Source organism: Nothobranchius furzeri, chromosome 15, assembly GCF_043380555.1.
Source record: "Nothobranchius furzeri strain GRZ-AD chromosome 15, NfurGRZ-RIMD1, whole genome shotgun sequence".
Lineage (NCBI taxonomy): Eukaryota > Metazoa > Chordata > Actinopteri > Cyprinodontiformes > Nothobranchiidae > Nothobranchius > Nothobranchius furzeri.
Genome location: NC_091755.1, coordinates 4867200 through 4893991, shown reverse-complemented (window position 1 = coordinate 4893991; position 26792 = coordinate 4867200).

Here is a 26792-nt window from a genome sequence, read left to right as displayed (position 1 = left end):
TTCTCTCATGGAGGCCCTCAGTCAGACCCATTGTTGATATGTGGCAAGACGCTCCTCGGGGCGCGTCTTGCTTGGGCCTCTCTCCTGGAGGCGCTCAGTCAGACCGAGTGCTGACATGTGGCAAGACGCTCCTCGGGGCGCGTCTTGCTTGGGCTTCTCTCCTGGAGGCCCTCAGTCAGACCCATTGTTTACATGTGGCAAGACGCTCCTCGGGGCGCATCTTGCTTGGGCCTCTCTCCTGGAGTTCCTCTGTCAGCCCCAGTGTTGACATGTGTCAAGACGCTCCTCGGGGTGCGTCTTGCTTGGGCCTCTCTCCTGGAGGCGCTCAGTCAGACCGAGTGCTGACATGTGGCAAGACGCTCCTCGGGGCGCGTCTTGCTTGGGCTTCTCTCCTGGAGGCCCTCAGTCAGACCCATTGTTGACAGGTGGCAAGACACTCCTCGGGACGCGTCTTGCTTGGGCTTCTCTCCTGGAGGCCCTCAGTCAGACTCATTGTTGACATGTGGCAAGACACTCCTCGGGACGCGTCTTGCTTGGGCCTCTCTCCTGGAGGCACTCAGTCAGACCGAGTGCTGACATAAGGCAAGACGCTCCTCGGGGCGTGTCTTGCTGGGGCCTCTCTCCTGGAGGCGCTCAGTCAGACCCAGTGCTTACATGTGGCAAGACGCTCCTCGGGGCGCGTCTTGCTGGGGCTTCTCTCCTGGAGGCGTTCAGTCAGACCGAGTGCTGACATGTGGCAAGACACTCCTCGGGACGCGTCTTGCTTGGGCTTCTCTCCTGGAGGCCTTCAGTCAGACTCATTGTTGACATGTGGCAAGACGCTCCTCGGGGCGCGTCTTGCTTGGGCCTCTCTCCTGGAGGCCCTCTGTCAGCCCCAGTGTTGACATGTGTCAAGACGCTCCCCGGGGTGCGTCTTGCTTGGGCCTCTCACCTGGAGTCGCTCAGTCAGACCGAGTGCCTGCATGTGGCAAGACGCTCCTCGGGGCGCGTCTTGCTTGGGCTTCTCTCCTGGAGGCCCTCAGTCAGACCCATTGTTGACATGTGGCAAGACGCTCCGCGGGGCGCGTCTTGCTTGGGCCTCTCTCCTGGAGGCGCTCAGTCAGACCGGGTGCTGACATAAGGCAAGACGCTCCTCGGGGCGCGTCTTGCTGGGGCCTCTCTCCTGGAGGCGCTCAGTCAGACCCAGTGCTTACATGTGGCAAGACGCTCCTCGGGGCGCGTCTTGCTGGGGCTTCTCTCCTGGAGGCGCTCAGTCAGACCCAGTGCTTACATGTGGCAAGACGCTCCTCGGGGCGCGTCTTGCTGGGGCTTCTCTCCTGGAGGCGCTCAGTCAGACCGAGTGCTGACATGTGGCAAGACGCTCCTCGGGGCGCGTCTTGCTTGGTTTTCTCTCCTGGAGGCGCTCAGTCAGACCCAGTGGTGACATGTGGCAAGACGCTCCTCGGGGCGCGTCTTGCTTGGGCCTCTCTCCTGGAGACGCTCAGTCAGACCCAGTGTTGACACGTGACAAGACGCTCCTCGGGGCGCGTCTTGCTTGGGCTTCTCTCATGGAGGCCCTCAGTCAGACCCATTGTTGATATGTGGCAAGACGCTCCTCGGGGCGCGTCTTGCTTGGGCCTCTCTCCTGGAGGCGCTCAGTCAGACCGAGTGCTGACATGTGGCAAGACGCTCCTCGGGGCGCGTCTTGCTTGGGCTTCTCTCATGGAGGCCCTCAGTCAGACCCATTGTTGATATGTGGCAAGACGCTCCACGGGGCGAGTCTTGCTTGGGCCTCTCTCCTGGAGGTGCTCAGTCAGACCCAGTGTTGACATGGTGCAAGACGCTCCTCGGGGCGCGTCTTGCTTGGGCTTCTCTCTTGGAGGCCCTCAGTCAGACCCATTGTTGACATGTGGCAAGACGCTCCTCGGGGCGCATCTTGCTTGGGCCTCTCTCCTGGAGGCCCTCTGTCAGCCCCAGTGTTGACATGTGTCAAGACGCTCCTCGGGGTGCGTCTTGCTTGGGCCTCTCTCCTGGAGTCGCTCAGTCAGACCGAGTGCTGACATGTGGCAAGATGCTCCTCAGGGCGCGTCTTGCTTTGGCTTCTCTCATGGAGGCCCTCAGTCAGACCCATTGTTGATATGTGGCAAGACGCTCCTCGGGGCGAGTCTTGCTTGGGCCTCTCTCCTGGAGGCGCTCAGTCAGACCCAGTGATTACATGTGGCAAGACGCTCCTCGGGGCGCGTCTTGCTGGGGCTTCTCTCCTGGAGGCGCTCAGTCAGACCGAGTGCTGACATAAGGCAAGACGCGCCTCGGGGCGCATCTTGCTGGGGCCTCTCTCCTGGAGGCGCTCAGTCAGACCCAGTGATTACATGTGGCAAGACGCTCCTCGGGGCGCGTCTTGCTGGGGCTTCTCTCCTGGAGGCGCTCAGTCAGACCCAGTGCTTACATGTGGCAAGACGCTCCTCGGGGCGCGTCTTGCTGGGGCTTCTCTCCTGGAGGCGTTCAGTCAGACCGAGTGCTGACATGTGGCAAGACGCTCCCCGGGACGCGTCTTGCTTGGGCTTCTCTCCTGGAGGCCCTCAGTCTGACCCATTGTTGACATGTGGCAAGACGCTCCTCGGGGCGCGTCTTGCTTGGGCCTCTCTCCTGGAGGCGCTCAGTCAGACCCAGTGGTGACATGTGGCAAGACGCTCCTCGGGGCGCGTCTTGCTTGGGCCTCTCTCCTGGAGACTCTCAGTCAGACCCAGTGTTGACACGTGACAAGACGCTCCTCGGGGCGCGTCCTGCTTGGGCTTCTCTCATGGAGGCCCTCAGTCAGACCCATTGTTGATATGTGGTAAGACGCTCCTCAGGGCGCGTCTTGCTTGGGCCTCTCTCCTGGAGGCGCTCAGTCAGACCGAGTGCTGACATGTAGCAAGACGCTCCTCGGGGCGCGTCTTGCTTGGGCTTCTCTCCTGGAGGCCCTCAGTCAGACCCATTGTTTACATGTGGCAAGACGCTCCTCGGGGCGCATCTTGCTTGGGCCTCTCTCCTTGAGTTCCTCTGTCAGCCCCAGTGTTGACATGTGTCAAGACGCTCCTCGGGGTGCGTCTTGCTTGGGCCTCTCTCCTGGAGGCGCTCAGTGAGACCGAGTGCTGACATGTGGCAAGACGCTCCTCGGGGCGCATCTTGCTTGGGCTTCTCTCCTGGAGGCCCTCAGTCAGACCCTTTGTTGACATGTGGCAAGACACTCCTCGGGACGCGTCTTGCTTGGGCTTCTCTCCTGGAGGCCCTCAGTCAGACTCATTGTTGACATGTGGCAAGACACTCCTCGGGACGCGTCTTGCTTGGGCCTCTCTCCTGGAGGCGCTCAGTCAGACCGAGTGCTGACATAAGGCAAGACGCTCCTCGGGGCGCGTCTTGCTGGGGCCTCTCTCCTGGAGGCGCTCAGTCAGACCCAGTGCTTACATGTGGCAAGACGCTCCTCGGGGCGCGTCTTGCTGGGGCTTCTCTCCTGGAGGCGTTCAGTCAGACCGAGTGCTGACATGTGGCAAGACACTCCTCGGGACGCGTCTTGCTTGGGCTTCTCTCCTGGAGGCCCTCAGTCAGACTCATTGTTGACATGTGGTAAGACGCTCCTCGGGGCGCGTCTTGCTTGGGCCTCTCTCCTGGAGGCGCTCAGTCAGACCCAGTAGTGACATGTGGCAAGATGCTCCTCGGGGCGCGTCTTGCTTGGGCCTCTCTCCTGGAGACGCTCAGTCAGACCCAGTGTTGACACGTGACAAGACGCTCCTCGGGGCGCGTCTTGCTTGGGCTTCTCTCATGGAGGCCCTCAGTCAGACCCATTGTTGATATGTGGCAAGACGCTCCTCGGGGCGAGTCTTGCTTGGGCCTCTCTCCTGGAGGTGCTCAGTCAGACCCAGTGTTGACATGGTGCAAGACGCTCCTCGGGGCGCGTCTTGCTTGGGCTTCTCTTCTGGAGGCCCTCAGTCAGACCCATTGTTGACATGTGGCAAGACGCTCCTCGGGGCGCATCTTGCTTGGGCCTCTCTCCTGGAGGCCCTCTGTCAGCCCCAGTGTTGACATGTGTCAAGACGCTCCTCGGGGTGCGTCTTGCTTGGGCCTCTCTCCTGGAGTCGCTCAGTCAGACCGAGTGCTGACATGTGGCAAGATGCTCCTCGGGGCGCGTCTTGCTTGGGCTTCACTCATGGAGGCCCTCAGTCAGACCCATTGTTGATATGTGGCAAGACGCTCCTCGGGGCGAGTCTTGCTTGGGCCTCTCTCCTGGAGGTGCTCAGTCAGACCCAGTGTTGACATGGTGCAAGACGCTCCTCGGGGCGCGTCTTGCTTGAGCTTCTCTCTTGGAGGCCCTCAGTCAGACCCATTGTTTACATGTGGCAAGATGCTCCTCGGGGCGCATCTTGCTTGGGCCTCTCTCCTGGAGGCCCTCTGTCAGCCCCAGTGTTGACATGTGTCAAGACGCTCCCCGGGGTGCGTCTTGCTTGGGCCTCTCGCCTGGAGTCGCTCAGTCAGACCGAGTGCTGACATGTGGCAAGACGCTCCTCGGGGCGCGTCTTGCTTGGGCTTCTCTCCTGGAGGCCCTCAGTCAGACCCATTGTTGACATGTGGCAAGACGCTCCGCGGGGCGCGTCTTGCTTGGGCCTCTCTCCTGGAGGCGCTCAGTCAGACCGAGTGCTGACATAAGGCAAGACGCTCCTCGGGGCGCGTCTTGCTGGGGCCTCTCTCCTGGAGGCGCTCAGTCAGACCCAGTGCTTACATGTGGCAAGACGCTCCTCGGGGCGTGTCTTGCTGGGGCTTCTCTCCTGGAGGCGTTCAGTCAGACCGAGTGCTGACATGTGGCAAGACGCTCCTCGGGGCGCGTCTTGCTTGGGCTTCTCTCCTGGAGGCGTTCAGTCAGACCGAGTGCTGACATGTGGTAAGACGCTCCTCGGGGTGCGTCTTGCTGGGGCTTCTCTCCTGGAGGAGCTCAGTCAGACCCAGTGCTTACATGTGGCAAGACGCTCCTCGGGGCGCGTCTTGCTTGGGCCTCTCTCCTGGAGGCGCTCAGTCAGACCCAGTGCTTACATGTGGCAAGACGCTCCTCGGGGCGCGTCTTGCTGGGGCTTCTCTCCTGGAGGCGCTCAGTCAGACCCAGTGCTTACATGTGGCAAGACGCTCCTCGGGGCGCGTCTTGCTGGGGCTTCTCTCCTGGAGGCGTTCAGTCAGACCGAGTGCTGACATGTGGCAAGACGCTCCTCGGGATGCGTCTTGCTTGGGCTTCTCTCCTGGAGGCCCTCAGTCGGACCCATTGTTGACATGTGGCAAGACGCTCCTCGGGGCGCTTCTTGCTTGGGCCTCTCTCCTGGAGGCGCTCAGTCAGACCCAGTGGTGACATGTGGCAAGACGCTCCTCGGGGCGCTTCTTGCTTGGGCCTCTCTCCTGGAGGCGCTCAGTCAGACCCATTGTTGACATGTGGCAAGACGCACCTCGGGGCGCGTCTTGCTTGGGCCTCTCTCCTGGAGGCGCTCAGTCAGACCGATTGCTGACATAAGGCAAGACGCTCCTCGGGGCGCGTCTTGCTGGGGCCTCTCTCCTGGAGGCGCTCAGTCAGACCCAGTGCTTACATGTGGCAAGACGCTCCTCGGGGCGCGTCTTGCTTGGGCCTCTCTCCTGGAGACGCTCAGTCAGACCCAGTGTTGATACGTGACAAGACGCTCCTCGGGGCGTGTCTTGCTTGGGCTTCTCTCATGGAGGCCCTCAGTCAGACCCATTGTTGATATGTGGCAAGACGCTCCTCGGGGCGCGTCTTGCTTGGGCCTCTCTCCTGGAGGCGCTCAGTCAGACCGAGTGCTGACATGTGGCAAGACGCTCCTCGGGGCGCGTCTTGCTTGGGCTTCTCTCCTGGAGGCCCTCAGTCAGACCCATTGTTTACATTTGGCAAGACGCTCCTCGGGGCGCATCTTGCTTGGGCCTCTCTCCTGGAGTTCCTCTGTCAGCCCCAGTGTTGACATGTGTCAAGACGCTCCTCGGGGTGCGTCTTGCTTGGGCCTCTCTCCTGGAGGCGCTCAGTCAGACCGAGTGCTGACATGTGGCAAGACGCTCCTCGGGGCGCGTCTTGCTTGGGCTTCTCTCCTGGAGCTCCTCAGTCAGACTCATTGTTGACATGTGGCAAGACACTCCTCGGGACGCGTCTTGCTTGGGCCTCTCTCCTGGAGGCGCTCAGTCAGACCGAGTGCTGACATAAGGCAAGACGCTCCTCGGGGCGCGTCTTGCTTGGGCCTCTCTCCTGGAGGCGCTCAGTCAGACCCAGTGCTTACATGTGGCAAGACGCTCCTCGGGGCTCGTCTTGCTGGGGCTTCTCTCCTGGAGGCGTTCAGTCAGACCGAGTGCTGACATGTGGCAAGACACTCCTCGGGACGCGTCTTGCTTGGGCTTCTCTCCTGGAGGCCCTCAGTCAGACTCATTGTTGAAATGTGGCAAGACGCTCCTCGGGGCGCGTCTTGCTTGGGCCTCTCTCCTGGAGGCGCTCAGTCAGACCCAGTGGTGACATGTGGCAAGACGCTCCTCGGGGCGCGTCTTGCTTGGGCCTCTCTCCTGGAGACGCTCAGTCAGACCCAGTGTTGACACGTGACAAGACGCTCCTCGGGGCGTGTCTTGCTTGGGCTTCTTTCATGGAGGCCCTCAGTCAGACCCATTGTTGATATGTGGCAAGACGCTCCTCGGGGCGCGTCTTGCTTGGGCCTCTCTCCTGGAGGCGCTCAGTCAGACCGAGTGCTGACATGTGGCAAGACGCTCCTCGGGGCGCGTCTTGCTTGGGCTTCTCTCATGGAGGCCCTCAGTCAGACCCATTGTTGATATGTGGCAAGACGCTCCTCGGGGCGAGTCTTGCTTGGGCCTCTCTCCTGGAGGTGCTCAGTCAGACCCAGTGTTGACATGGTGCAAGACGCTCCTCGGGGCGCGTCTTGCTTGGGCTTCTCTCTTGGAGGCCGCCAGTCAGACCCATTGTTTACATGTTGCAAGACGCTCCTCGGGGCGCATCTTAATTGGGCCTCTCTCCTGGAGGCCCTCTGTCAGCCCCAGTGTTGACATGTGTCAAGACGCTCCCCGGGGTGCGTCTTGCTTGGGCCTCTCTCCTGGAGTCGCTCAGTCAGACCGAGTGCTGACATGTGGCAAGACGCTCCTCGGGGCGCGTCTTGCTTGGGCTTCTCTCCTGGAGGCCCTCAGTCAGACCCATTGTTGACATGTGGCAAGACGCTCCGCGGGGCGCGTCTTGCTTGGGCCTCTCTCCTGGAGGCGCTCAGTCAGACCGAGTGCTGACATAAGGCAAGACGCTCCTCGGGGCGCGTCTTGCTGGGGCCTCTCTCCTGGAGGCGCTCAGTCAGACCCAGTGCTTACATGTGGCAAGACGCTCCTCGGGGCGTGTCTTGCTGGGGCTTCTCTCCTGGAGGCGTTCAGTCAGACCGAGTGCTGACATGTGGCAAGACGCTCCTCGGGGCGCGTCTTGCTTGGGCTTCTCTCCTGGAGGCGTTCAGTCAGACCGAGTGCTGACATGTGGTAAGACGCTCCTCGGGGCGCGTCTTGCTGGGGCTTCTCTCCTGGAGGTGCTCAGTCAGACCCAGTGCTTACATGTGGCAAGACGCTCCTCGGGGCGCGTCTTGCTTGGGCCTCTCTCCTGGAGGCGCTCAGTCAGACCCAGTGCTGACATGTGGCAAGACGCTCCTCGGGGCGCGTCTTGCTTGGGCTTCTCTCATGGAGGCCCTCAGTCAGACCCAGTGTTGACACGTGGCAAGACGCTCCTCGGGGCGCGTCTTACTTGGGCCTCTCTCCTGGAGGTGCTCAGTCAGACCCAGTGGTGACATGTGGCAAGACGCTCCTCGGGGCGCGTCTTGCTTGGGCTTCTCTCATGGAGGCCCTCAGTCAGACCCATTGCTGATATGTGGTAAGACGCTCCTCGGGGCGCGTCTTGCTTGGGCCTCTCTCCTGGAGGCGCTCAGTCAGACCGAGTGCTGACATGTGGCAAGACGCTCCTCGGGGCGCGTCTTGCTTGGGCTTCTCTCCTGGAGGCTCTCAGTCAGACCCATTGTTTGCATGTGGCAAGACGCTCCTTTGGGCGCATCTTGCTTGGGCTTCTCTCCTGGAGGCCCTCAGTCAGACCCATTGTTGACATGTGGCAAGACGCTCCTCGGGGCGCGTCTTGCTTGGGCCTCTCTCCTGGAGGCGTTCAGTCAGACCGAGTGCTGACATAAGGCAAGACGCTCCTCGGGGCGCGTCTTGCTGGGGCCTCTCTCCTGGAGGCGCTCAGTCAGACCCAGTGCTTACATGTGGCAAGACGCTCCTCGGGGCGCGTCTTGCTGGGGCTTCTCTCCTGGAGGCGTTCAGTCAGACCGAGTGCTGACATGTGGCAAGACGCTCCTCGGGACGCGTCTTGCTTGGGCTTCTCTCCTGGAGGCCCTCAGTCAGACTCATTGTTGACATGTGGCAAGACGCTCCTCGGGGCGCGTCTTGCTTGGGCCTCTCTCCTGGAGGCGCTCAGTCAGACCCAGTGGTGACATGTGGCAAGACGCTCCTCGGGGCGCGTCTTGCTTGGGCCTCTCTCCTGGAGGCGCTCAGTCAGACCCAGTGCTTACATGTGGCAAGACGCTCCTCGGGGCGCGTCTTGCTGGGGCTTCTCTCCTGGAGGCGCTCAGTCAGACCCAGTGCTTACATGTGGCAAGACGCTCCTCGGGGCGCGTCTTGCTGGGGCTTCTCTCCTGGAGGCGTTCAGTCAGACCGAGTGCTGACATGTGGCAAGACGCTCCTCGGGACGCGTCTTGCTTGGGCTTCTCTCCTGGAGGCCCTCAGTCAGACCCATTGTTTACATGTGGCAAGACGCTCCTCGGAGCGCATCTTGCTTGGGCCTCTCTCCTGGAGTTCCTCTGTCAGCCCCAGTGTTGACATGTGTCAAGACGCTCCTCGGGGTGCGTCTTGCTTGGGCCTCTCTCCTGGAGGCGCTCAGTCAGACCGAGTGCTGACATGTGGCAAGACGCTCCTCGGGGCGCGTCTTGCTTGGGCTTCTCTCCTGGAGCTCCTCAGTCAGACTCATTGTTGACATGTGGCAAGACACTCCTCGGGACGCGTCTTGCTTGGGCCTCTCTCCTGGAGGCGCTCAGTCAGACCGAGTGCTGACATAAGGCAAGACGCTCCTCGGGGCGCGTCTTGCTGGGGCCTCTCTCCTGGAGGCGCTCAGTCAGACCCAGTGCTTACATGTGGCAAGACGCTCCTCGGGGCGCGTCTTGCTGGGGCTTCTCTCCTGGAGGCGTTCAGTCAGACCGAGTGCTGACATGTGGCAAGACACTCCTCAGGACGCGTCTTGCTTGGGCTTCTCTCCTGGAGGCCCTCAGTCAGACTCATTGTTGACATGTGGCAAGACGCTCCTCGGGGCGCGTCTTGCTTGGGCCTCTCTCCTGGAGGCGCTCAGTCAGACCCAGTGGTGACATGTGGCAAGACGCTCCTCGGGGCGCGTCTTGCTTGGGCCTCTCTCCTGGAGACGCTCAGTCAGACCCAGTGTTGACACGTGACAAGACGCTCCTCGGGGCGTGTCTTGCTTGGGCTTCTCTCATGGAGGCCCTCAGTCAGACCCATTGTTGATATGTGGCAAGACGCTCCTCGGGGCGCGTCTTGCTGTGGCCTCTCTCCTGGAGGCGCTCAGTCAGACCGAGTGCTGACATGTGGCAAGACGCTCCTCGGGGCGCGTCTTGCTTGGGCTTCTCTCATGGAGGCCCTCAGTCAGACCCATTGTTGATATGTGGCAAGACGCTCCTCGGGGCGAGTCTTGCTTGGGCCTCTCTCCTGGAGGTGCTCAGTCAGACCCAGTGTTGACATGGTGCAAGACGCTCCTCGGGCGCGTCTTGCTTGGGCTTCTCTCTTGGAGGCCCTCAGTCAGACCCATTGTTGACATGTGGCAAGACGCTCCTCGGGGCGCATCTTGCTTGGGCCTCTCTCCTGGAGGCCCTCTGTCAGCCCCAGTGTTGACATGTGTCAAGACGCTCCTCGGGGTGCGTCTTGCTTGGGCCTCTCTCCTGGAGTCGCTCAGTCAGACCGAGTGCTGACATGTGGCAAGATGCTCCTCGGGGCGCGTCTTGCTTGGGCTCCTCTCATGGAGGCCCTCAGTCAGACCCATTGTTGATATGTGGCAAGACGCTCCTCGGGGCGAGTCTTGCTTGGGCCTCTCTCCTGGAGGTGCTCAGTCAGACCCAGTGTTGACATGGTGCAAGACGCTCCTCGGGGCGCGTCTTGCTTGGGCTTCTCTCTTGGAGGCCGTCAGTCAGACCCATTGTTTACATGTGGCAAGACGCTCCTCGGGGCGCATCTTAATTGGGCCTCTCTCCTGGAGGCCCTCTGTCAGCCCCAGTGTTGACATGTGTCAAGACGCTCCCCGGGGTGCGTCTTGCTTGGGCCTCTCTCCTGGAGTCGCTCAGTCAGACCGAGTGCTGACATGTGGCAAGACGCTCCTCGGGGCGCGTCTTGCTTGGGCTTCTCTCCTGGAGGCCCTCAGTCAGACCCATTGTTGACATGTGGCAAGACGCTCCGCGGGGCGCGTCTTGCTTGGGCCTCTCTCCTGGAGGCGCTCAGTCAGACCGAGTGCTGACATAAGGCAAGACGCTCCTCGGGGCGCGTCTTGCTGGGGCCTCTCTCCTGGAGGCGCTCAGTCAGACCCAGTGCTTACATGTGGCAAGACGCTCCTCGGGGCGTGTCTTGCTGGGGCTTCTCTCCTGGAGGCGTTCAGTCAGACCGAGTGCTGACATGTGGCAAGACGCTCCTCGGGGCGCGTCTTGCTTGGGCTTCTCTCCTGGAGGCGTTCAGTCAGACCGAGTGCTGACATGTGGTAAGACGCTCCTCGGGGCGCGTCTTGCTGGGGCTTCTCTCCTGGAGGTGCTCAGTCAGACCCAGTGCTTACATGTGGCAAGACGCTCCTCGGGGCGCGTCTTCCTTGGGCCTCTCTCCTGGAGGCGCTCAGTCAGACCCAGTGCTGACATGTGGCAAGACGCTCCTCGGGGCGCGTCTTGCTTGGGCCTCTCTCCTGGAGACGCTCAGTCAGACCCAGTGTTGACACGTGGCAAGACGCTCCTCGGGGCGCGTCTTACTTGGGCCTCTCTCCTGGAGGCGCTCAGTCAGACCCAGTGGTGACATGTGGCAAGACGCTCCTCGGGGCGCGTCTTGCTTGGGCTTCTCTCATGGAGGCCCTCAGTCAGACCCATTGCTGATATGTGGTAAGACGCTCCTCGGGGCGCGTCTTGCTTGGGCCTCTCTCCTGGAGGCGCTCAGTCAGACCGAGTGCTGACATGTGGCAAGACGCTCCTCGGGGCGCGTCTTGCTTGGGCTTCTCTCCTGGAGGCTCTCAGTCAGACCCATTGTTTACATGTGGCAAGACGCTCCTTTGGGCGCATCTTGCTTGGGCTTCTCTCCTGGAGGCCCTCAGTCAGACCCATTGTTGACATGTGGCAAGACGCTCCTCGGGGCGCGTCTTGCTTGGGCCTCTCTCCTGGAGGCGTTCAGTCAGACCGAGTGCTGACATAAGGCAAGACGCTCCTCGGGGCGCGTCTTGCTGGGGCCTCTCTCCTGGAGGCGCTCAGTCAGACCCAGTGCTTACATGTGGCAAGACGCTCCTCGGGGCGCGTCTTGCTGGGGCTTCTCTCCTGGAGGCGTTCAGTCAGACCGAGTGCTGACATGTGGCAAGATGCTCCTCGGGACGCGTCTTGCTTGGGCTTCTCTCCTGGAGGCCCTCAGTCAGACTCATTGTTGACATGTGGCAAGACGCTCCTCGGGGCGCGTCTTGCTTGGGCCTCTCTCCTGGAGGCGCTCAGTCAGACCCAGTGGTGACATGTGGCAAGACGCTCCTCGGGGCGCGTCTTGCTTGGGCCTCTCTCCTGGAGGCGCTCAGTCAGACCCAGTGGTGACATGTGACAAGACGCTCCTCGGGGCGCGTCTTGCTTGGGCCTCTCTCCTGGAGGAGCTCAGTCAGACCGAGTGCTGACATGTGGCAAGACGCTCCTCGGTGCGCGTCTTGCTGGGGCTTCTCTCCCAGAGGCGTTCAGTCAGACCGAGTGCTGACATGTGGCAAGACGCTCCTCGGGGCGCGTCTTGCTTGGGCTTCTCTCCAGGAGGCCCTCAGTCAGACTCATTGTTGACATGTGGCAAGATGCTCCTCGGGGCGCGTCTTGCTTGGGGCCTCTCTCCTGGAGGCGCACAGTCAGACAGAGTGCTGACATGTGGCCAGACGCTCCTCGGGGCGCGTTTTGCTGGGGCCTCTCTCCTGGAGGCGCTCTGTCAGACCGAGTGCTGACATGTGGCAAGACGCTCCTCGGGGCGCGTCTTGCTTGGGCTTCTCTCCTGGAGGCCCTCAGTCAGACCCATTGTTTACATGTGGCAAGACGCTCCTCGGGGCGCATCTTGCTTGGGCCTCTCTCCTGGAGGCCCTCTGTCAGCCCCAGTGTTGACATGTGTCAAGACGCTCCTCGGGGCGAGTCTTGCTTGGGCCTCTCTCCTGGAGGTGCTCAGTCAGACCCAGTGTTGACATGTTGCAAGACGCTCCTCGGGGCGCATCTTGCTTGGGCTTCTCTCTTGGAGGCCCTCAGTCAGACCCATTGTTGACATGTGGCAAGACGCTCCTCGGGGCGCGTCTTGCTTGGGCTTCTCTCCTGGAGGCCCTCAGTCAGACCCATTGTTGACATGTGGCAAGACGCTCCTCGGGGCGCGTCTTGCTTGGGCCTCTCTCCTGGAGGCGCTCTGTCAGACCGAGTGCTGACATAAGGCAAGACGCTCCTCGGTGCGCGTCTTGCTGGGGCCTCTCTCCTGGAGGCGTTCAGTCAGACCGAGTGCTGACATGTGGTAAGACGCTCCTCGGGGCGCGTCTTGCTGGGGCTTCTCTCCTGGAGGCGCTCAGTCAGACCCAGTGGTGACATGTGACAAGACGCTCCTCGGGGCGCGTCTTGCTTGGGCTTCTCTCATGGAGGCCCTCAGTCAGATCCATTGTTGATATGTGGCAAGACGCTCCTCGGGGCGCGTCTTGCTTGGGCCTCTCTCCTGGAGGCCCTCTGTCAGCCCCAGTGTTGACATGAGTCAAGACGCTCCTCGGGGCGAGTCTTGCTTGGGCCTCTCTCCTGGAGGTGCTCAGTCAGACCCAGTGTTGACATGGTGCAAGAAGCTCCTCGGGGCGCGTCTTGCTTGGGCTTCTCTCTTGGAGGCCCTCAGTCAGACCCATTGTTGACATGTGGCAAGACGCTCCTCGGGGCGCGTCTTGCTTGGGCTTCTCTCCTGGAGGCCCTCAGTCAGACCCATTGTTGACATGTGGCAAGACGCTCCTCGGGGCGCGTCTTGCTTGGGCCTCTCTCCTGGAGGCGCTCAGTCAGACCGAGTGCTGACATAAGGCAAGACGCTCCTCGGGGCGCGTCTTGCTGGGGCCTCTCTCCTGGAGGCGCTCAGTCAGACCCAGTGCTTACATGTGGCAAGAAGCTCCTTGGGTTGTGTCTTGCTGGGGCTTCTCTCCTGGAGGCGTTCAGTCAGACCGAGTGCTGACATGTGGTAAGACGCTCCTCGGGGCGCGTCTTGCTGGGGTTTCTCTCCTGGAGGCGCTCAGTCAGACCCAGTGCTTACATGTGGCAAGACGCTCCTCGGGGCGCGTCTTGCTTGGGCCTCTCTCCTGGAGGCGCTCAGTCAGACCCAGTGGTGACATGTGGCAAGACGCTCCTCGGGGTGCGTCTTGCTTGGGCCTCTCTCCTGGAGACGCTCAGTCAGACCCAGTGTTGACACGTGGCAAGACGCTCCTCGGGGCGCGTCTTGCTTGGGGCCTCTCTCCTGGAGGCGCACAGTCAGACAGAGTGCTGACATGTGGCCAGACGCTCCTCGGGGCGCGTCTTGCTGGGGCTTCTCTCCTGGAGGCGCTCAGTCAGACCCAGTGTTGACATGTGACAAGACGCTCCTCGGGGCGCGTCTTGCTTGGGCCTCTCTCCTGGAGGCCCTCTGTCAGACCCATTGTTGACATGTGGCAAGACGCTCCTCGGGGCGCGTCTTGCTTGGGCCTCTCTCCTGGAGGCGCTCAGTCAGACCCAGTGGTGACATGTGGCAACATGCTCCTCGGGGCGCGTATTGCTTGGGCCTCTCTCCTGGAGGCCCTCTGTCAGACCCATTGTTGACATGTGGCAAGAAGCTCCTCGGGGCGCATCTTGCTTGGGCTTCTCTCCTGGAGGCCCTCAGTCAGACCCATTGTTGATATGTGGCAAGACGCTCCTCGGGGCGTGTCTTGCTTGGGCCTCTCTCCTGGAGGCGCTCAGTAAGACCGAGTGCTGACATAAGGCAAGACGCTCCTCGGGGCGCGTCTTGCTGGGGCCTCTCTCCTGGAGGCGCTCAGTCAGACCCAGTGCTTACATGTGGCAAGACGCTCCTCGGGGTGTGTCTTGCTGGGGCTTCTCTCCTGGAGGCGTTCAGTCAGACCGAGTGCTGACATGTGGCAAGGAGCTCCTCGGGGCGCGTCTTGCTTGGGCTTCTCTCCTGGAGGCGTTCAGTCAGACCGACTGCTGACATGTGGTAAGACGCTCCTCGGGGCGCGTCTTGCTGGGGCTTCTCTCCTGGAGGCGCTCAGTCAGACCCAGTGCTTACATGTGGCAAGACGCTCCTAGGGGCGCGTCTTGCTTGGGCCTCTCTCCTGGAGGCGCTCAGTCAGACCCAGTGGTGACATGTGGCAAGACGCTCCTCGGGGCGCGTCTTGCTTGGGCCTCTCTCCTGGAGACGCTCAGTCAGACCCAGTGTTGACACGTGGCAAGACGCTCCTCGGGGCGCGTCTTGCTTGGGGCCTCTCTCCTGGAGGCGCACAGTCAGACAGAGTGCTGACATGTGGCCAGACGCTCCTCGGGGCGCGTCTTGCTGGGGCTTCTCTCCTGGAGGCGCTCAGTCAGACCCAGTGTTGACATGTGACAAGACGCTCCTCGGGGCGCGTCTTGCTGGGGCTTCTCTCCTGGAGGCGTTCAGTCAGACCGAGTGCTGACATGTGGCAAGACGCTCCTCGGGGCTCGTCTTGCTTGGGCTTCTCTCCTGGAGGCCCTCAGTCAGACTCGTTGTTGACATGTGGCAAGACGCTCCTCGGGGCGCGTCTTGCTTGGGCCTCTCTCCTGGAGGAGCACAGACAGACAGAGTGCTGACTTGTGGCAAGACGCTCCTCGGGGCGCGTCTTGCTTGGGCTTCTGTCCTGGAGGCCCTAAGTTCAGACCCATTGTTGACATGTGGCAAGACGCTCCTCGGGGCGCGTCTTGCTTGGGCCTCTCTCCTGGAGGCGCTCAGTCAGACCAAGTGCTGACATGTGGCAAGACACTCCTCGGGGCGCGTCTTGCTTGGGCTTCTCTCCTGGAGGCCCTTAGTCAGACTCATTGTTGACATGTGGCAAGACGCTCCTCAGGGCGCGTCTTGCTTGGGCCTCTCTCCTGGAGGCCCTCTGTCAGACCCAGTGTTGACATGTGGCAAGACGCTCCTCGGGGTGCGTCTTGCTTGGGCCTCTCTCCTGGAGGTGCTCAGTCAGACCCAGTGTTGACATGTGGCAAGACGCTCCTCGGGGCGCGTCTTGCTTGGGCTTCTCTCCTGGAGGCCCTCAGTCAGACCAATTGTTGACATGTGGCAAGACGCTCCTTGGGGTGCGTCTTGCTTGGGCCTCTCTCCTGGAGGCGCTCAGTCAGACCGAGTGCTGACATGTGGCAAGACGCTCCTCGGGGCGCGTCTTGCTTGGGCTTCTCTCCTGGAGGCCCTCAGTCAGACCCAGTGTTGACATGTGACAAGACGCGCCCCGAGGAACGTCTTGCTTGGGCCTCTCTCCTGGAGGCCCTCTGTCAGACCCATTGTTGACATGTGGCAAGACGCTCCTCGGGGCGCGTCTTGCTTGGGCCTCTCTCCTGGAGGCGCTCAGTCAGACCGATTGCTGACATAAGGCAAGATGATCCTCGGGGCGCGTCTTGCTGTGGCCTCTCTCCTGGAGGCGCTCAATCAGACCCAGTGGTGACACGTGGCAAGACGCTCCTCGGGGCGCGTCTTGCTTGGGCCTCTCTCCTGGAGGCGCTCAGTCAGACCCAGTGGTGACATGTGGCAACATGCTCCTCGGGGCGCGTATTGCTTGGGCCTCTCTCCTGGAGGCCCTCTGTCAGACCCATTGTTGACATGTGGCAAGACGCTCCTCGGGGCGCGTCTTGCTTGGGCCTCTCTCCTGGAGGCCCTCAATCAGACCCAGTGTTTATACGTGGTAAGACGCTCCTCGGGGCGCGTCTTGCTTGGGCCTCTCTCCTGGAGGCGCTCAGTCAGACTGAGTAGTGACATGTGGCATGACGCTCCTCGGGGCGCGTCTTGCTTGGGCCTCTCTCCTGGAGGCGCTCAGTCAGACCCAGTGGTGACATGTGGCAAGACACTCCTCGGGAGCGTCTTGCTTGGGCCTCTCTCCTGGAGGCCCTCTGTCAGCCCCAGTGTTGACATGTGTCAAGACGCTCCTCGGGGTGCGTCTTGCTTGGGCCTCTCTCCTGGAGTCGCTCAGTCAGACCGAGTGCTGACATGTGGCAAGATGCTCCTCGGGGCGCGTCTTGCTTGGGCTTCTCTCATGGAGGCCCTCAGTCAGACTCATTGTTGACATGTGGCAAGACGCTCCTTGGGGCGCGTTTTGCTTGGGCCTCTCTCCTGGAGGCGCTCAGTCAGACCCAGTGGTGACATGTGGCAAGACGCTCCTCGGGGCGCATCTTGCTTGGGCCTCTCTCCTGGAGGCGCTCAGTCAGAACCAGTGGTGACATGTGACAAGACGCTCCTCGGGGCGCGTCTTGCTTGGGCTTCTCTCATGGAGGCCCTCAGTCAGACCCATTGTTGATATGTGGCAAGACGCTCCTCGGGGCCCGTCTTTCTTGGGCCTCTCTCCTGGAGGCGCTCAGTCAGACCGAGTGCTGACATGTGGCAAGACGCTCCTCGGGGCGCGTCTTGCTGGGGCTTCTCTCCTGGAGGCGCTCAGTCAGACCCAGTGCTTACATGTGGCAAGACGCTCCTAGGGGCGCGTCTTGCTTGGGCCTCTCTCCTGGAGGCGCTCAGTCAGACCCAGTGGTGACATGTGGCAAGACGCTCCTCGGGGCGCGTCTTGCTTGGGCCTCTCTCCTGGAGACGCTCAGTCAGACCCAGTGTTGACACGTGGCAAGACGCTCCTCGGGGCGCGTCTTGCTTGGGGCCTCTCTCCTGGAGGCGCACAGTCAGACAGAGTGCTGACATGTGGCCAGATGCTCCTCGGGGCGCGTCTTGCTGGGGCTTCTCTCCTGGAGGCGCTCAGTCAGACCCAGTGTTGACATGTGACAAGACGCTCCTCGGGGCGCGTCTTGCTGGGGCTTCTCTCCTGGAGGCGTTCAGTCAGACCGAGTGCTGACATGTGGCAAGACGCTCCTCGGGGCTCGTCTTGCTTGGGCTTCTCTCCTGGAGGCCCTCAGTCAGACTCGTTGTTGACATGTGGCAAGACGCTCCTCGGGGCGCGTCTTGCTTGGGCCTCTCTCCTGGAGGAGCACAGACAGACAGAGTGCTGACTTGTGGCAAGACGCTCCTCGGGGCGCGTCTTGCTTGGGCTTCTGTCCTGGAGGCCCTAAGTTCAGACCCATTGTTGACATGTGGCAAGACGCTCCTCGGGGCGCGTCTTGCTTGGGCCTCTCTCCTGGAGGCGCTCAGTCAGACCAAGTGCTGACATGTGGCAAGACACTCCTCGGGGCGCGTCTTGCTTGGGCTTCTCTCCTGGAGGCCCTTAGTCAGACTCATTGTTGACATGTGGCAAGACGCTCCTCAGGGCGCGTCTTGCTTGGGCCTCTCTCCTGGAGGCCCTCTGTCAGACCCAGTGTTGACATGTGGCAAGACGCTCCTCGGGGTGCGTCTTGCTTGGGCCTCTCTCCTGGAGGTGCTCAGTCAGACCCAGTGTTGACATGTGGCAAGACGCTCCTCGGGGCGCGTCTTGCTTGGGCTTCTCTCCTGGAGGCCCTCAGTCAGACCCATTGTTGACATGTGGCAAGACGCTCCTTGGGGTGCGTCTTGCTTGGGCCTCTCTCCTGGAGGCGCTCAGTCAGACCGAGTGCTGACATGTGGCAAGACGCTCCTCGGGGCGCGTCTTGCTTGGGCTTCTCTCCTGGAGGCCCTCAGTCAGACCCAGTGTTGACATGTGACAAGACGCGCCCCGAGGAACGTCTTGCTTGGGCCTCTCTCCTGGAGGCCCTCTGTCAGACCCATTGTTGACATGTGGCAAGACGCTCCTCGGGGCGCGTCTTGCTTGGGCCTCTCTCCTGGAGGCGCTCAGTCAGACCGATTGCTGACATAAGGCAAGATGATCCTCGGGGCGCGTCTTGCTGTGGCCTCTCTCCTGGAGGCGCTCAATCAGACCCAGTGGTGACACGTGGCAAGACGCTCCTCGGGGCGCGTCTTGCTTGGGCCTCTCTCCTGGAGGCGCTCAGTCAGACCCAGTGGTGACATGTGGCAACATGCTCCTCGGGGCGCGTATTGCTTGGGCCTCTCTCCTGGAGGCCCTCTGTCAGACCCATTGTTGACATGTGGCAAGACGCTCCTCGGGGCGCGTCTTGCTTGGGCCTCTCTCCTGGAGGCCCTCAATCAGACCCAGTGTTTATACGTGGTAAGACGCTCCTCGGGGCGCGTCTTGCTTGGGCCTCTCTCCTGGAGGCGCTCAGTCAGACTGAGTAGTGACATGTGGCATGACGCTCCTCGGGGCGCGTCTTGCTTGGGCCTCTCTCCTGGAGGCGCTCAGTCAGACCCAGTGGTGACATGTGGCAAGACACTCCTCGGGAGCGTCTTGCTTGGGCCTCTCTCCTGGAGGCCCTCTGTCAGCCCCAGTGTTGACATGTGTCAAGACGCTCCTCGGGGTGCGTCTTGCTTGGGCCTCTCTCCTGGAGTCGCTCAGTCAGACCGAGTGCTGACATGTGGCAAGATGCTCCTCGGGGCGCGTCTTGCTTGGGCTTCTCTCATGGAGGCCCTCAGTCAGACTCATTGTTGACATGTGGCAAGACGCTCCTTGGGGCGCGTTTTGCTTGGGCCTCTCTCCTGGAGGCGCTCAGTCAGACCCAGTGGTGACATGTGGAGAGACGCTCCTCGGGGCGCATCTTGCTTGGGCCTCTCTCCTGGAGGCGCTCAGTCAGAACCAGTGGTGACATGTGACAAGACGCTCCTCGGGGCGCGTCTTGCTTGGGCTTCTCTCATGCAGGCCCTCAGTCAGACCCATTGTTGATGTGTGGCAAGACGCTCCTCGGGGCCCGTCTTTCTTGGGCCTCTCTCCTGGAGGCGCTCAGTCAGACCGAGTGCTGACATGTGGCAAGACGCTCCTCGGGGCGCGTCTTGCTTGGGCTTCTCTCATGGAGGCCCTCAGTCAGACCCATTGTTGATATGTGGCAAGACGCTCCTCGGGGCGAGTCTTGCTTGGGCCTCTCTCCTGGAGGTGCTCAGTCAGACCCAGTGTTGACATGGTGCAAGACGCTCCTCGGGGCGCGTCTTGCTTGGGCTTCTCTCTTGGAGGCCCTCAGTCAGACCCCTTGTTGACATGTGGCAAGACGCTCCCCGGGCCGCGTCTTGCTTGGGCTTCTCTCCTGGAGGCCCTCAGTCAGACCCATTGTTGACATGTGGCAAGACGCTCCTCGGGGCGCGTCTTGCTTGGGCCTCTCTCCTGGAGGCGCTCAGTCAGACCGAGTGCTGACATAAGGCAAGACGCTCCTCGGGGCGCGTCTTGCTGGGGCCTCTCTCCTGGAGGCGCTCAGTCATACCCAGTGCTTACATGAGGCAAGACGCTCCTCGGGGCGCGTCTTGCTTGGGCCTCTCTCCTGGAGGTGCTCAGTCCGAACCAGTGTTGACACGTGACAAGACGCTCCTCGGGGCGCGTCTTGCTTGGGCTTCCCTCATGGAGGCCCTCAGTCAGACCCATTGTTGATATGTGGCAAGACGCTCCTCGGGGCGAGTCTTGCTTGGGCCTCTCTCCTGGAGGTGCTCAGTCAGACCCAGTGTTGACATGGTGCAAGACGCTCCTCGGGGCGCATCTTGCTTGGGCTTCCTTCTTGGAGGATCTCAGTCAGACCCATTGTTGACATGTGGCAAGACGCTCCTCGGGGCACATCTTGTTTGGGCCTCTCTCCTGGAGGCGCTCAGTCAGACCGAGTGCTGACATAAGGCAAGACGCTCCTCGGGGCGCGTCTTGCTGGGGCCTCTCTCCAGGAGGTGCTCAGTCAGACCCAGTGCTTACATGTGGCAAGACGCTCCTCGGGGCGCGTCTTGCTTGGGCCTCTCTCCTGGAGACGCTCAGTCAGACCCAGTGTTGACACGTGACAAGACGCTCCTCGGGGCGCGTCTTGTTTGGGCTTCTCTCATGGAGGCCCTCAGTCAGACCCATTGTTGATATGTGGCAAGACGCTCCTCGGGGCGCGTCTTGCTTGGGCCTCTCTCCTGGAGGCGCTCAGTCAGACCGAGTGCTGACATGTGGCAAGACGCTCCTCGGGGCGCGTCTTGCTTGGGGTTCTCTCCTGGAGGCCCTCAGTCAGACCCATTGTTGACATGTGGCAAGACACTCCTCGGGACGCGTCTTGCTTGGGCCTCTCTCCTGGAGGCGCTCAGTCAGACCGAGTGCTGACATAAGGCAAGACGCTCCTCGGGGCGCGTCTTGCTGGGGCCTCTCTCCTGGAGGCGCTCAGTCAGACCCAGTGCTTACATGTGGCAAGACGCTCCTCGGGGCGTGTCTTGCTGGGGCTTCTCTCCTGGAGGCGTTCAGTCAGACAGAGTGCTGACATGTGGCAAGACACTCCTCGGGACGCGTCTTGCTTGGGCTTCTCTCCTGGAGGCCCTCAGTCAGACTCATTGTTGACATGTGGCAAGATGCTCCTCGGGGCGCGTCTTGCTTGGGCCTCTCTCCTAGAGGCGCTCAGTCAGACCCAGTGGTGACATGTGGCAAGACGCTCCTCGGGGCGCGTCTTGCTTGGGCCTCTCCCCTGGAGACGCTCAGTCAGTCCCAGTGTTGACACGTGACAAGACTCTCCTCGGGGCGCGTCTTGCTTGGGCTTCTCTCATGGAGGCCCTCAGTCAGACCCATTGTTGATATGTGGCAAGACGCTCCTCGGGGCGAATCTTGCTTGGGCCTCTCTCCTGGAGGCGCTCAGTCAGACCGAGTGCTGACATGTGGCAAGACGCTCCTCGGGGCGCGTCTTGCTTGGGCTTCTCTCATGGAGGCCCTCAGTCAGACCCATTGTTGATATGTGGCAAGACGCTCCTCGGGGCGAGTCTTGCTTGGGCCTCTCTCCTGGAGGTGCTCAGTCAGACCCAGTGTTGACATGGTGCAAGACGCTCCTCGGGGCGCGTCTTGCTTGGGCTTCTCTCTTGGAGGCCCTCAGTCAGACCCATTGTTGACATGTGGCAAGACGCTCCTCGGGGCGCATCTTGCTTGGGCCTCTCTCCTGGAGGCCCTCTGTCAGCCCCAGTGTTGACATGTGTCAAGACGCTCCTCGGGGTGCGTCTTGCTTGGGCCTCTCTCCTGGAGTCGCTCAGTCAGACCGAGTGCTGACATGTGGCAAGATGCTCCTCGGGGCGCGTCTTGCTTGGGCTTCTCTCATGGAGGCCCTCAGTCAGACTCATTGTTGACATGTGGCAAGACGCTCCTCGGGGCGCGTTTTGCTTGGGCCTCTCTCCTGGAGGCGCTCAGTCAGACCCAGTGGTGACATGTGGCAAGACGCTCCTCGGGGCGCATCTTGCTTGGGCCTCTCTCCTTGAGGCGCTCAGTCAGAACCAGTGGTGACATGTGACAAGACGCTCCTCGGGGCGCGTCTTGCTTGGGCTTCTCTCATGGAGGCCCTCAGTCAGACCCATTGTTGATATGTGGCAAGACGCTCCTCGGGGCGCGTCTTTCTTGGGCCTCTCTCCTGGAGGCGCTCAGTCAGACCGAGTGCTGACATGTGGCAAGACGCTCCTCGGGGCGCGTCTTGCTTGGGCTTCTCTCATGGAGGCCCTCAGTCAGACCCTTTGTTGATATGTGGCAAGACGCTCCTCGGGGCGAGTCTTGCTTGGGCCTCTCTCCTGGAGGTGCTCAGTCAGACCCAGTGTTGACATGGTGCAAGACGCTCCTCGGGGCGCGTCTTGCTTGTGCTTCTCTCTTGGAGGCCCTCAGTCAGACCGAGTGCTGACATAAGGCAAGACGCTCCTCGGGGCGCGTCTTGCTGGGGCCTCTCTCCTGGAGGCGCTCAGTCAGACCCAGTGCTTACATGTGGCAAGACACTCCTCGGGGCGCGTCTTGCTTGGGCCTCTCTCCTGGAGACGCTCAGTCAGACCCAGTGTTGACACGTGACAAGACGCTCCTCTGGGCGCGTCTTGCTTGGGCTTCTCTCATGGAGGCCCTCAGTCAGACCCATTGTTGATATGTGGCAAGACGCTCCTCGGGGCGCGTCTTGCTTGGGCCTCTCTCCTGGAGGCGCTCAGTCAGACCGAGTGCTGACATGTGGCAAGACGCTCCTCGGGGCGCGTCTTGCTTGGGCTTCTCTCCTGGAGGCCCTCAGTCAGACCCATTGTTTACATGTGGCAAGACGCTCCTCGGGGCGCATCTTGCTTGGGCCTCTCTCCTGGAGGCCCTCTGTCAGCCCCAGTGTTGACATGTGTCAAGACGCTCCTCGGTGTACGTCTTGCTTGGGCCTCTCTCCTGGAGGCGCTCAGTCAGACCCAGTGCTTACATGTGGCAAGACGCTCCTCGGGGCGCGTCTTGCTTGGGCCTCTCTCCTGGAGGCGCTCAGTCAGACCCAGTGGTGACATGTGGCAACACGCTCCTCGGGGCGCGTCTTGCTTGGGCCTCTCTCCTGGAGACGCTCAGTCAGACCCAGTGTTGACACGTGGCAAGACGCTCCTCGGGGCGCGTCTTGCTTGGGCCTCTCTCCTGGAGGCGCTCAGTCAGACCCAGTGGTGACATGTGGCAAGACGCTCCTCGGGGCGCGTCTTGCTTGGGCTTCTCTCATGGAGGCCCTCAGTCAGACCCATTGTTGATATGTGGCAAGACGCTCCTCGGGGCGCGTCTTGCTTGGGCCTCTCTCCTGGAGGCGCTCAGTCAGACCGAGTGCTGACATGTGGCAAGACGCTCCTCGGGGCGCGTCTTGCTTGGGCTTCTCTCCTGGAGGCCCTCAGTCAGACCCATTGTTTATATGTGGCAAGACGCTCCTTTGGGCGCATCTTGCTTGGGCTTCTCTCCTGGAGGCCCTCAGTCAGACCCATTGTTGACATGTGGCAAGACGCTCCTCGGGGCGCGTCTTGCTTGGGCCTCTCTCCTGGAGGCGTTCAGTCAGACCGAGTGCTGACATGTGGCAAGACGCTCCTCGGGACGCGTCTTGCTTGGGCTTCTCTCCTGGAGGCCCTCAGTCAGACCCATTGTTGACATGTGGCAAGACGCTCCTCGGGGCGCGTCTTGCTTGGGCCTCTCTCCTGGAGGCGCTCAGTCAGACCCAGTGGTGACATGTGGCAAGACGCTCCTCGGGCCACATCTTGCTTGGGCCTCTCTCCTGGAGGCGCTCAGTCAGACCCATTGTTGACATGTGGCAAGACGCTCCTCGGGACGCGTCTTGCTTGGGCTTCTCTCCTGGAGGCCCTCAGTCAGACCCATTGTTGACTATTGGCAAGACGCTCCTCGGGGCGCGTCTTGCTTGGGCCTCTCTCCTGGAGGCGCTCAGTCAGACCGAGTGCTGACATAAGGCAAGACGCTCCTCGGGGCGCGTCTTGCTGGGGCCTCTCTCCAGGAGGTGCTCAGTCAGACCCAGTGCTTACATGTGGCAAGACGCTCCTCGGGGCGCGTCTTGCTTGGGCTTCTCTCATGCAGGCCCTCAGTCAGACTCATTGTTGACATGTGGCAAGACGCTCCTTGGGGCGCGTTTTGCTTGGGCCTCTCTCCTGGAGGCGCTCAGTCAGACCCAGTGGTGACATGTGGAGAGACGCTCCTCGGGGCGCATCTTGCTTGGGCCTCTCTCCTGGAGGCGCTCAGTCAGAACCAGTGGTGACATGTGACAAGACGCTCCTCGGGGCGCGTCTTGCTTGGGCTTCTCTCATGCAGGCCCTCAGTCAGACCCATTGTTGATGTGTGGCAAGACGCTCCTCGGGGCCCGTCTTTCTTGGGCCTCTCTCCTGGAGGCGCTCAGTCAGACCGAGTGCTGACATGTGGCAAGACGCTCCTCGGGGCGCGTCTTGCTTGGGCTTCTCTCATGGAGGCCCTCAGTCAGACCCATTGTTGATATGTGGCAAGACGCTCCTCGGGGCGAGTCTTGCTTGGGCCTCTCTCCTGGAGGTGCTCAGTCAGACCCAGTGTTGACATGGTGCAAGACGCTCCTCGGGGCGCGTCTTGCTTGGGCTTCTCTCTTGGAGGCCCTCAGTCAGACCCCTTGTTGACATGTGGCAAGACGCTCCCCGGGCCGCGTCTTGCTTGGGCTTCTCTCCTGGAGGCCCTCAGTCAGACCCATTGTTGACATGTGGCAAGACGCTCCTCGGGGCGCGTCTTGCTTGGGCCTCTCTCCTGGAGGCGCTCAGTCAGACCGAGTGCTGACATAAGGCAAGACGCTCCTCGGGGCGCGTCTTGCTGGGGCCTCTCTCCTGGAGGCGCTCAGTCATACCCAGTGCTTACATGAGGCAAGACGCTCCTCGGGGCGCGTCTTGCTTGGGCCTCTCTCCTGGAGGTGCTCAGTCCGAACCAGTGTTGACACGTGACAAGACGCTCCTCGGGGCGCGTCTTGCTTGGGCTTCCCTCATGGAGGCCCTCAGTCAGACCCATTGTTGATATGTGGCAAGACGCTCCTCGGGGCGAGTCTTGCTTGGGCCTCTCTCCTGGAGGTGCTCAGTCAGACCCAGTGTTGACATGGTGCAAGACGCTCCTCGGGGCGCATCTTGCTTGGGCTTCCTTCTTGGAGGATCTCAGTCAGACCCATTGTTGACATGTGGCAAGACGCTCCTCGGGGCACATCTTGTTTGGGCCTCTCTCCTGGAGGCGCTCAGTCAGACCGAGTGCTGACATAAGGCAAGACGCTCCTCGGGGCGCGTCTTGCTGGGGCCTCTCTCCAGGAGGTGCTCAGTCAGACCCAGTGCTTACATGTGGCAAGACGCTCCTCGGGGCGCGTCTTGCTTGGGCCTCTCTCCTGGAGACGCTCAGTCAGACCCAGTGTTGACACGTGACAAGACGCTCCTCGGGGCGCGTCTTGTTTGGGCTTCTCTCATGGAGGCCCTCAGTCAGACCCATTGTTGATATGTGGCAAGACGCTCCTCGGGGCGCGTCTTGCTTGGGCCTCTCTCCTGGAGGCGCTCAGTCAGACCGAGTGCTGACATGTGGCAAGACGCTCCTCGGGGCGCGTCTTGCTTGGGGTTCTCTCCTGGAGGCCCTCAGTCAGACCCATTGTTGACATGTGGCAAGACACTCCTCGGGACGCGTCTTGCTTGGGCCTCTCTCCTGGAGGCGCTCAGTCAGACCGAGTGCTGACATAAGGCAAGACGCTCCTCGGGGCGCGTCTTGCTGGGGCCTCTCTCCTGGAGGCGCTCAGTCAGACCCAGTGCTTACATGTGGCAAGACGCTCCTCGGGGCGTGTCTTGCTGGGGCTTCTCTCCTGGAGGCGTTCAGTCAGACAGAGTGCTGACATGTGGCAAGACACTCCTCGGGACGCGTCTTGCTTGGGCTTCTCTCCTGGAGGCCCTCAGTCAGACTCATTGTTGACATGTGGCAAGATGCTCCTCGGGGCGCGTCTTGCTTGGGCCTCTCTCCTAGAGGCGCTCAGTCAGACCCAGTGGTGACATGTGGCAAGACGCTCCTCGGGGCGCGTCTTGCTTGGGCCTCTCCCCTGGAGACGCTCAGTCAGTCCCAGTGTTGACACGTGACAAGACTCTCCTCGGGGCGCGTCTTGCTTGGGCTTCTCTCATGGAGGCCCTCAGTCAGACCCATTGTTGATATGTGGCAAGACGCTCCTCGGGGCGAATCTTGCTTGGGCCTCTCTCCTGGAGGCGCTCAGTCAGACCGAGTGCTGACATGTGGCAAGACGCTCCTCGGGGCGCGTCTTGCTTGGGCTTCTCTCATGGAGGCCCTCAGTCAGACCCATTGTTGATATGTGGCAAGACGCTCCTCGGGGCGAGTCTTGCTTGGGCCTCTCTCCTGGAGGTGCTCAGTCAGACCCAGTGTTGACATGGTGCAAGACGCTCCTCGGGGCGCGTCTTGCTTGGGCTTCTCTCTTGGAGGCCCTCAGTCAGACCCATTGTTGACATGTGGCAAGACGCTCCTCGGGGCGCATCTTGCTTGGGCCTCTCTCCTGGAGGCCCTCTGTCAGCCCCAGTGTTGACATGTGTCAAGACGCTCCTCGGGGTGCGTCTTGCTTGGGCCTCTCTCCTGGAGTCGCTCAGTCAGACCGAGTGCTGACATGTGGCAAGATGCTCCTCGGGGCGCGTCTTGCTTGGGCTTCTCTCATGGAGGCCCTCAGTCAGACTCATTGTTGACATGTGGCAAGACGCTCCTCGGGGCGCGTTTTGCTTGGGCCTCTCTCCTGGAGGCGCTCAGTCAGACCCAGTGGTGACATGTGGCAAGACGCTCCTCGGGGCGCATCTTGCTTGGGCCTCTCTCCTTGAGGCGCTCAGTCAGAACCAGTGGTGACATGTGACAAGACGCTCCTCGGGGCGCGTCTTGCTTGGGCTTCTCTCATGGAGGCCCTCAGTCAGACCCATTGTTGATATGTGGCAAGACGCTCCTCGGGGCGCGTCTTTCTTGGGCCTCTCTCCTGGAGGCGCTCAGTCAGACCGAGTGCTGACATGTGGCAAGACGCTCCTCGGGGCGCGTCTTG